Source organism: Pseudophryne corroboree, unplaced genomic scaffold, assembly GCF_028390025.1.
Source record: "Pseudophryne corroboree isolate aPseCor3 unplaced genomic scaffold, aPseCor3.hap2 scaffold_436, whole genome shotgun sequence".
Taxonomy (NCBI): domain Eukaryota; kingdom Metazoa; phylum Chordata; class Amphibia; order Anura; family Myobatrachidae; genus Pseudophryne; species Pseudophryne corroboree.
Genome location: NW_026970063.1, coordinates 308,302 through 318,287, shown reverse-complemented (window position 1 = coordinate 318,287; position 9,986 = coordinate 308,302). Strand labels below are relative to the sequence as shown.

Here is a 9,986-nt window from a genome sequence, read left to right as displayed (position 1 = left end):
AGAGGGTACATATGTACAAGGTGAAAAAGCCTGAGGTAACCTTTGAGGGGGTCACACGAGCTGAACGAGTTATGTGAAAAAGCTTGGGAATCTCCAGATAAAAGACTGCAGATTTCCAAAAGGATTCTTATGGCGTATCCTTTCCCATCAATGGATAGGTTACGATGGGAATCCTCCCCTAGGGTGGACAAAGCATTAACACGCTTATCCAAGAAGGTAGCCCTCCCGTCCCAGTATACGGCTACCCTCAAAGAGTCTGCTGACCGCAAACAGGAGATTACCCTGAAGTCCATTTATACACATTCAGGTACCTTACTCAGACCGGCAATTGCGTCGGCCTGGGTGTGTAGTGCTGTAGCGGCATGGACGGATACCTTATCTGAGGGGATGGATACCCTAGATAAGGATACTATTTTATTGACCCTGGGGCATATAAGAGATGCTGTCCTATATATGTGTGTATGCAAACTACAGGTGGTGCTGCAGGGCTCACACCCTTTTACTTGTCTTGTAGAGCAACTCTATAGCTGTTTCTGGGTCCAGCTGCTGCAAGAAATCAGCTTGAATGCTTCAGGGGCTGGGGCATGGCCAACATGAGCCCACACTGATGGGGGGTGGGGGTGTATAATGCGATTTAGGGGTCATCCAAGCGCAACCCCACAAAGGCCGCCATGCCCTGCGTGACCCTTTTCTCTTTTCATATGCAGACGAGGGTTGCAGCCAACTATGCCCACTGCTTGGATGACATCACTATATGCAAATCCATCTGCTGCAGGCCTTCCCCCAGGAATGCTTGCAGTAGTTGTTGCATTTGGTTTGTTGTTTGGGGGTGCTTCAGTATTAGGCAGCCTTCTGCCCTCCCTCATTCGTCTGAAAATGTGTTCTCCCTGCAGTTGTTGTTCCCAGATGAGAGTTCCCTTGTGCTGCCTCAGTTGAATCTCCTTTACTTGACAAGGGAGGCATTTTGGATTTTCTCTTTGGGTACCCTTACACCTGATGGTCTGAATGAGAGCATCGAACTGAACAACATTGGCAGTCTCTGAAGATTTTATCTATTGATTTACCTAATATATTATTTATTGAATATCCATTTATTGTATGTTTAATAAATAAACAAAATTATTAGAAGTAGCTATTTTGGGAACAGCTTTCCTCTTAGGATGAAACTGTATAATCCTGTTGTGTGTGTTCCTTTAAAGTTCTTTAGTAAAATCCACTAGTAATGATGAACATCAGATTTCTTCCTCCATTCTCTTTTTACACTTTCTCTTGGTTCTATATATATATATTTTTATTTTTAATTTATTTTTTTCCCCTCCTTCTCCCAAAAGGCCCCCCTCCCTTCCCCCCCCCCTCCCTGTTTTAAATTTTAAAATCTTTAAATCTTTAAATCTTCGAATCCTTAAATTGTCTGTTTAATATTTATTTTTTATTCAATTCTTTTTGTTGTTTAAGCAGCAATGTAATTATTCCAGGGGTTAAAATAATGAAATATAGAAATAATATTAACAAAAATTAAAGGTAAAAATGAATTGATAGAATGATCCCATTAAAAGTAAATAAATAATATGGATGTTAAGCTGAGCGGGTTGGATTCAAACATGGGACTCGCTGCATAGAGTGCAGGTGATGTTTCCCCTGCGCCACGAGAGCGACTTTAGTAGTTGCATGGATTTATGTTACCCTAAAAGGTTTAATATAAATAAATGGGGATCCTTAGTGCTGAGACTCTGAATTATGTATATGTGATTATAGATATGAGGTATTGATTGAAAGATTAGAGGTTAATCTGTATATAGATTATATATTTTCTGTTATTTTTTAAACCACCTTGTTGCTTATTTTATTATTATTTTTAATCACCATGTTGCTTATTTTTATATTATGAAATGCCTTTATATGTGCAATTGCAATTAGAAAGTTGTTCCATATGTGAGTCATTACATGTATACATCCAATTAGTACATGTATGTATCCAATCAACTAATTAGTAATGCTATTGGTCCGGTGCATTTTAAAAAGAGCCTGCTAGGCTGCTGATGTATCCTCTGACGAAACCGCTCTTGGATAACAGCGGAGAAACGCGTAAGCAAGGTGACTACCGGACACTCTGATTGCTGAGATATAAGCCCGTTCATGAACGAGCTACATCACGGCGGACGTCTGATGTAAAGACAGCGGTGAAGGGGAAAAAGCAATTTGAGACCGAGCAAAAGGAGGTCTCTACCCCACGGCAGGGAGGAATATCCCAACCGCGAGTGCCAATAAGATCCAGCCACGGTTAACGGGGGTCGTAGCATGCCGCTGTGTTTCACCAACCATCACAGCGCTCTCCCCCTGTTTTCTTTCATTACTCACGTGAGTTACATATGAACTTTAACTGCAGTAAATAAGAGGCGTTGGTTACAACTGTTGCTGTTCATCCACAAGAAGGAATTTAATGTATCAATTACAATTGGAAAGTAACAATTAAATTACAACAGCTGTATCCAGGAGGATTTTTTGGACACTTTAATAGACATTCCGTTGTCATCAAGGGCAATATCAAATAGATACTGATTACATTTAGATATGGATAGTGGTGCCTATATATGTTGACACCATTGTATTTTATTGAATGTGGGTTTCTTCTGTCTATATATATTTTTAAAAAATAAAGAGCTTGTATATTTTATTTTTTGCGCTCCCTTGATAACAAGTGTGATTATCTTTAAAATTTGGTTTATTATTGGTAGAACAGTACTACCTATGGGAGCAGAATTTTATAATATATGGTGAAAATTAATAGATGTATAAAGATGAAATAAGCAACAAATTGGTGAAATAGATAAGTTTTGATAGGAGAGCTGGGTTCTATATATATATATATTGACATTTGGTTATATATATGTATAGACTTTATAAATTCTTGACAGAGATGTGCCTGAGCAGCGGCCCTCCCCAGCCCTATCCCAAATCATACTTATTTTGCATAGGAGATACCATGGTCATGAAGATTGTTCTCCCAGGATGAGGTTCATTCATTGCATTCTGGGTATGCTGATCCCTGTGATTTCCCCAAATGTGGGAAACTGGACTGCATTATTTGTGGTAGTGAGGGACTGTGTTTGTGCTTTCCTCTGGTCAGCTCTGGTAAAAGTCAGATTTCTTTGTCTCAGATCTTCCTCTAGCCTTGTTCTTCTTTCGAGAGTTCCCTTGTGCTGCCTCAGTTGGATCTCCATCACTTGACAGGGGGGTGCCCGAGCAGCGACCCTCCCCAGCTCTAGCCCAACTCCTACTTACCTGCCAGGTGAGATACTATGATCATGAAGGTGCTTCTCCCAGGGCAAGGCTCACCCATTGCACTCTGGGTGTGCTGCTCCTGCGGTTTCCCCAAATGTTGGACACTTGACTGCATAATTTGTGTTTCCCCTGGTCGGCTCTCGTATAATTCAGATCTTTTTGTCTCAGGTCTCTCTCCAGCCTAGTTTGCTGTCTGTTTCCACTTCTCTTTTCTTGAGCCGCTCCCTTCTATGCCCTTGCGCACTATTCTGACTTCTCCCGTCTGCTTACTTTGTGCCTTCCAACGCACAATGCAAACTACAGGTAGTGCTGCAGGGCCCACACCCTTTTACTTGCCTTAAAGAGCAGCTCTGGAGCTGTTACAGTGCCCAGCTGCTGCAAGAAATCAGCTTGAATGCTTCAGGGACTGGGGCATGGCCAACATGAGCCCTACACCGAAGGAGGGTGGGGGTGTTTAATGCGAACTAGGGGTCATCCAAGCGCCGCAAAAGGCCGCCATGCCCTGCATACCCCTTTTCTCTTTTCATATGCAGATGAGGGTTCCAGCCAACTTTGGCCCACTGCTTGGATGACATCACTGTATGCAATCCGTCTTCTGCAGACCTTCCCCCAGGAATGCTTGTACTAGTTGTTGCATTTGGTTTGTTGTTTGGGGGTGCATCAGTATTAGGCAGCCTTCTGCCCTCCCATGTTCATCTGAAAATATGTGTTCTCCCTGCAGTTGTTGTCCCCAGATGAGAGTTCCCTTGTGCTGCCTCAGTTGAATCTCCTTTACTTGACAGAGATGTGCCTGAGCAGCGGCCCTCCCCAGCCCTATCCCAAATCATACTTATTTTGCATAGGAGATACCATGGTCATGAAGATTGATCTCCCAGGTTGAGGTTCATTCATTGCATTCTGGGTATGCTGACCCCTATGATTTCCCCAAATGTGGGAAACTCGACTGCATTATTTGTGGTAGTGGGTGACTGTGTTTGTGCTTTCCTTTGGTCAGCTCTGGTAAAAGTCAGATTTCTTTGTCTCAGATCTTCCTCTAGCCTTGTTCTTCTTTCGAGAGTTCCCTTGTGCTGCCTCAGTTGGATCTCCTTCACTTGACAGGGAGTTGCCCGAGCAGCGACCCTCCCCAGCTCTAGCCCAACTCCTACTTACCTGCCAGGTGAGATACTATGATCAGGAAGGTGCTTCTCCCAGGGCAAGGCTCACCCATTGCACTCTGGGTGTGCTGCTCCTGTGATTTCCCAAAATGTGGGACACTTGACTGCATAATTTGTGTTTCCTCTGGTCGGCTCTCGTATAATTCAGATCTCTTTGTATCAGGTCTCTCTCCAGCCTAGTTTGCTGTCTGTTTCCACTTCTCTTTTCTTAAGCCGTTCCCTTCTATGCCCTTGCGCATTATCCTGACTTCTCCCGTCTGCTTACTTTGTGCCTTCCAACGCACAATGCGAACTACAGGTAGTGCTGCAGGTCCCACAACCATTTATTTGCCTTACAGAGCAGCTCTGGTGCTGTTACAGTGCCCAGCTGCTGCAAGAAATCAGCTTGAATGCTTCAGGGGCTGGGGCATAGCCAACATGAGCCCCACACCGAAGGAGGGTGGAGGTGTTAAAATGCGAACTAGGGGTCATCCAAGCGCCGCAAAAGGCCGCCATGCCCTGCACGCCCCTTTTCTCTTTTCATATGCAGACGAGGGTTTAAGCCAACTTTGACCCACTGCTTGGATGACATCACCATATGCAAATCCATCTGCTGCAGGCCTTCCCCCAGGAATGCTTGCACTAGTTGTTGCATTTGGTTTGTTGTTTGGGGGTGCTTCAGTATTAGGCGGCCTTCTGCCCTCCCATGTTCATCTGAAAATATGTGTTCTCCCTGCAGTTGTCCCCAGATGAGAGTTCCCTTGTGCTGCCTCAGTTGAATCTCCTTTACTTGACAGAGATGTGCCTGAGCAGCGGCCCTCCCCAGCCCTATCCCAAATCATACTTATTTTGCATAGGAGATACCATGGTCATGAAGATTGTTCTCCCAGTGTGAGGTTCATTCATTGCATTCTTGGTATGCTGACCCCTATGATTTCCCCAAATGTGGGAAACTCGACTGCATTATTTGTGGTAGTGGGGGACTGTGTTTGTGCTTTCCTCTGGTCAGCTCTGGTAAAAGTCAGATTTCTTTGTCTCAGATCTTCCTCTAGCCTTGTTCTTCTTTCGAGAGTTCCCTTGTGCTGTCTCAGTTGGATCTCCTTCACTTGACAGGGGGGTGCCCGAGCAGCGACCCTCCCCAGCTCTAGCCCAACTCCTACTTACCTGCCAGGTGAGATACTATGATCATGAAGTTGCTTCTCCCAGGGCAAGGCTCACCCATTGCACTCTGGGTGTGCTGCCCCTACGATTTCCCCAAATGTGGGAAACTTGACTGCATAATTTGTGTTTCCCCTGGTCGGCTTTCATATAATTCAGATCTCTTTGTCTCAGGTCTCTCTCCAGCCTAGTTTGCTGCCTGTTTCCACTTCTTTTTTCTTGAGCCCCTCCCTTCAATACCCTTGTGCACTATCCTGACTTCTCCTCCCGTCTGCTTACTTTGTGCATTACAATGCACAATGCAAACTACAGGTAGTGCTGCAGGGCCCACACCCTTTTACTTGCCTTAAAGAGCAGCTCTGGAGCTGTTACAGTGCCCAGCTGCTGCAAGAAATCAGCTTGAATGCTTCAGGGACTGGGGCATGGCCAACATGAGCCCTACACCGAAGGAGGGTGGGGGTGTTTAATGCGAACTAGGGGTCATCCAAGCGCCGCAAAAGGCCGCCATGCCCTGCATACCCCTTTTCTTTTTTCATATGCAGATGAGGGTTCCAGCCAATTTTGGCCCACTGCTTGGATGACATCACAGTATGCAAATCCATCTTCTGCAGACCTTCCCCCAGGAATGCTTGCACTAGTTGTTGCATTTGGTTTGTTGTTTGGGGGTGCTTCAGTATTAGGCAGCCTTCTACCCTCCCATGTTCATCTGAAAATATGTGTTCTCCCTGCAGTTGTTGTCCCCAGATGAGAGTTCCCTTGTGCTGCCTCAGTTGAATCTCCTTTACTTGACAGAGATGTGCCTGAGCAGCGGCCCTCCCCAGCCCTATCCCAAAACATACTTATTTTGCATAGGAGATGCCATGGTCATGAAGATTGTTCTCCCAGGGTGAGGTTCATTCATTGCATTCTGGGAATGCTGACCCCTGTGATTTCCCCAAATGTGGGAAACTTGACTGCATTTTATGTGGTAGTGGGGGACTGTGTTTGTGCTTTCCTCTGGTCAGCTCTGGTAAAAGTCAGATTTCTTTGTCTCAGATCTTCCTCTAGCCTTGTTCTTCTTTCGAGAGTTCCCTTGTGCTGCCTCAGTTGGATCTCCTTCACTTGACAGGGGGGTGCCCGAGCAGCGACCCTCCCCAGCTCTAGCCCATCTCCTACTTACCTGCCAGGTGAGATACTATGATCAGGAAGGTGCTTCTCCCAGGGCAAAGCTCACCCATTGCACTCTGGGTGTGCTGCTTCTCTGATTTCCCCAAATGTGGGACACTTGACTGCATAATTTGTGTTTCCTCTGGTCGGCTCTCGTATAATTCAGATCTCTTTGTCTCAGGTCTCTCTCCAGCCTAGTTTGCTGTCTGTTTCCACTTCTCTTTTATTGAGCCGCTCCCTTCTATGCCCTTGCGCACTATCCTGACTTCTCCCGTCTGCTTACTTTGTGCCTTCCAACGCACAATGCGAACTACAGGTAGTGCTGCAGGTCCCACACCCTTTAATTTGCCTTACAGAGCAGCTCTTGAGCTGTTACAGTGCCCAGCTGCTGCAAGAAATCAGCTTGAATGCTTCAGGGGCTGGGGCATAGCCAACATGAGCCCCACACCGAAGGAGGGTGGAGGTGTTTAATGCGAACTAGGGGTCATCCAAGCGCCGCAAAAGGCCGCCATGCCCTGCACACCCCTCTTCTCTTTTCATATGCAGACGAGGGTTCCAGCCAACTTTGGCCCACTGCTTGGATGACATCACCGTATGCAAATCCGTCTTCTGCAGACCTTCCCCCAGGAATGCTTGTACTAGTTGTTGCATTTGGTTTGTTGTTTGGGGGTTCTTCAGTATTAGGCAGCCTTCTGCCCTCCCATGTTCATCTGAAAATATGTGTTCTCCCTGCAGTTGTTGTCCCCAGATGAAAGTTCCCTTGTGCTGCCTCAGTTGAATCTCCTTTACTTGACAGAGATGTGCCTGAGCAGCGGCCCTCCCCAGCCCTATCCCAAATCATACTTATTTTGCATAGGAGATACCATGGTCATGAAGATTGTTCTCCCAGTGTGAGGTTCATTCATTGCATTCTGGGTATGCTGACCCCTGTGATTTCCCCAAATGTGGGAAACTCGACTGCATTATTTGTGGTAGTGGGGGACTGTGTTTGTGCTTTCCTCTGGTCAGCTCTGGTAAAAGTCAGATTTCTTTGTCTCAGATCTTCCTCTAGCCTTGTTCTTCTTTCGAGAGTTCCCTTGTGCTGCCTCAGTTGGATCTCCTTCACTTGACAGGGGGGTGCCCGAGCAGCGACCCTCCCCAGCTCTAGCCTAACTCCTACTTACCTGCCAGGTGAGATACTATTAAGTGGATTTTTGAAAGAAAACAATACTGTCAATATACTATTAAAACAAATTAAAATGGTAAAAGTTATTGTACTTTAAGTAAAAATAAAAGAGCTAAAATATCAATCCCAGTTGTGGATTACTTTAATTAACAAAAAAAATGCATATAGCAGAGGATAGTTTCAATCTGCCTACCTCTGGGTTATGGGCCCAGCATGCTTCCATTGCAGTACTCTGCTGCACATGTAAGTGCAAGAGATCCTGAAGCACTCACTCATCATGGGAAAGTACCAATGTGTTTTTTTTCGTTGGTTGATCTAAGAAACATCTTACAAAAACTCTTCAGATTATTGACTTTTTAAAGTTTTTCTAGGAAACGTTCTAGATGAATGCTTATTAGCCTTTGTCAGTGTGCACTTTTGCAAAGTGTCTCTGTTGCGCAATCAGTTAGTGTGTTTGGCTACTAACCAAAAGGTTGGTGGTTTAATCCCACCCAGGGATGTAATTGACCTTGTGATCAGGTTTTGGTGATCTTTAAGTAGACAAGTCAAAATTTCAAACCCCCTCTTATGATGTAGGGTACCTGGCCTTCTCTGATGTAACCAGAGTTAGATTTGATTAAGTGATTTTATAAAAAACAGCTAGGCAGCACAATTTAGCAGTGGGTTGCAGAGAAAAAAAAATATGCTGACAGAAAAATCCAATTGAGTGATTAAACAGCTCTTCATTTTCTGGCTTTATTTTTATGCTAACAAATTTGTTCTCTGAAAAGTGTCCACAAAGCCAAGTCTCTGATGAACACCTTTGTAGGGATGGTTTTTCACCTATTACTAAATTAAACTTGCTTCATTGGAAAGGCAGCAAAATGCATCCTCATTTCAATGTCTACTGAAATAATACGGGTTGACACTAGGAAACATTAACGCCAATGCATCCTTGCTGCTTTCTCATGTGGAAGTCTGTTTAATGTGAAAACAAGGTGATATCTAATTAGCACACAGGTAAGGAATTAAGAAAATCTTTATTTAAGGGTGAAGATGTTTCTCACAAAATCGTTGCCCCAATGCATCATTGAAATTCAAGCTGGAAAGATGATTTTAATATATCACTTGTACATTTTGTATTGCTCTTCTGGTGACAATGTAGTTTGTTTTTGTCAATTACCATTTTAATAATAGGGTAAAGAAATTAAGTGGATTTTTGAAAGAAAACAATACTGTCAATATTCTATTAAAACAAATTAAAATGGTATAAGTTATTGTACTTTAAGTAAACATAAAAGAGCTAACATCAATCCCAGTTTTGGATTACTTTAACAAAAAAAATGCATATAGCAGAGGATAGTTTCAATCTGCCTACCTCTGGGTAATGGGCCCAGCATGCTTCCATTGCAGTACTCTGCTGCACATGTAAGTGCAAGAGATCCTGAAGCACTCACACATCATGGGAAAGTACCAATGTGTTTCTTCATTGGTTGATTTAAGAAACATCTTACAAAAACTCTCCAGATTATTGACTTTTTAAAGTTATTCTAGGAAACGTTCTAGATGAATGCTTATTAGCCTTTGTCAGTATGAACTTTTTGCAAAGTGTCTCTGTGGCGCAATCGGTTAATGTGTTCGGCTACTAATCAAAAGGTTGGTGTTTCAATCCCACCCAGGGATGTAATTGACCTTGTTATCAGATTTTGGTTATCTTCAAGTAGACAAGTTAACATTTCAAACCCCCTCTTATGGTGTAGGGTACCTGGCCTTCTCTGATGTAATCAGAGTTAGATTTGATTAAGTGATTTTATAAAAAACAGCTAGGAAGCACAATTTAGCAGTGGGTTGCAGACAAAAAATTATGCTGGCAGAAAAATCCAATTGAGTGATTAAACAGCTCTTCATTTTCTGGCTTTATTTTTATGCTAACAAATTTGTTCTCTGAAAAGTGTCCACAAAGCCAAGTCTCTGATGAACACCTTTGTAAGGATGGTTTTTCACCTATTGCTAAATTAAACTTGCTTCATTGGAAAGGCAGCAAGATGCATCCCCATTTCAATGTCTACTGAAATAATACAGGTTGACACCAGGAAACATTAACGCCAATGCATCCTTGCTGC

The 9,986-nt window shown here is 43.8% G+C and overlaps 9 non-coding genes across 9 annotated transcripts; all 9 read left to right on the top strand.

Moving 5' to 3' along the window:
* Nucleotides 1–2,958: 2,958 nt before the first annotated feature.
* Nucleotides 2,959–3,122, top strand: LOC135026318 (U1 spliceosomal RNA). Its single transcript, XR_010222956.1, has one exon. It is a non-coding gene; the product is annotated as a U1 spliceosomal RNA (small nuclear RNA).
* Nucleotides 3,123–3,274: 152 nt separating this feature from the next.
* Nucleotides 3,275–3,437, top strand: LOC135026375 (U1 spliceosomal RNA). The gene has a single exon (XR_010223009.1). It is a non-coding gene; the product is annotated as a U1 spliceosomal RNA (small nuclear RNA).
* Nucleotides 3,438–4,107: 670 nt separating this feature from the next.
* LOC135026323 (U1 spliceosomal RNA) lies at nt 4,108–4,271 on the top strand. The gene has a single exon (XR_010222961.1). It is a non-coding gene; the product is annotated as a U1 spliceosomal RNA (small nuclear RNA).
* Nucleotides 4,272–4,423: 152 nt separating this feature from the next.
* Nucleotides 4,424–4,586, top strand: LOC135026347 (U1 spliceosomal RNA). Its single transcript, XR_010222982.1, has one exon. It is a non-coding gene; the product is annotated as a U1 spliceosomal RNA (small nuclear RNA).
* A 669-nt stretch (nt 4,587–5,255) lies between these two features.
* Nucleotides 5,256–5,419, top strand: LOC135026314 (U1 spliceosomal RNA). The gene has a single exon (XR_010222952.1). It is a non-coding gene; the product is annotated as a U1 spliceosomal RNA (small nuclear RNA).
* Nucleotides 5,420–5,571: 152 nt separating this feature from the next.
* LOC135026344 (U1 spliceosomal RNA) lies at nt 5,572–5,734 on the top strand. The gene has a single exon (XR_010222981.1). It is a non-coding gene; the product is annotated as a U1 spliceosomal RNA (small nuclear RNA).
* Nucleotides 5,735–6,408: 674 nt separating this feature from the next.
* On the top strand, nt 6,409–6,572 carry LOC135026319 (U1 spliceosomal RNA). The gene has a single exon (XR_010222957.1). It is a non-coding gene; the product is annotated as a U1 spliceosomal RNA (small nuclear RNA).
* A 152-nt stretch (nt 6,573–6,724) lies between these two features.
* Nucleotides 6,725–6,887, top strand: LOC135026354 (U1 spliceosomal RNA). The gene has a single exon (XR_010222989.1). It is a non-coding gene; the product is annotated as a U1 spliceosomal RNA (small nuclear RNA).
* A 671-nt stretch (nt 6,888–7,558) lies between these two features.
* On the top strand, nt 7,559–7,722 carry LOC135026421 (U1 spliceosomal RNA). The gene has a single exon (XR_010223055.1). It is a non-coding gene; the product is annotated as a U1 spliceosomal RNA (small nuclear RNA).
* Nucleotides 7,723–9,986: the final 2,264 nt, after the last annotated feature.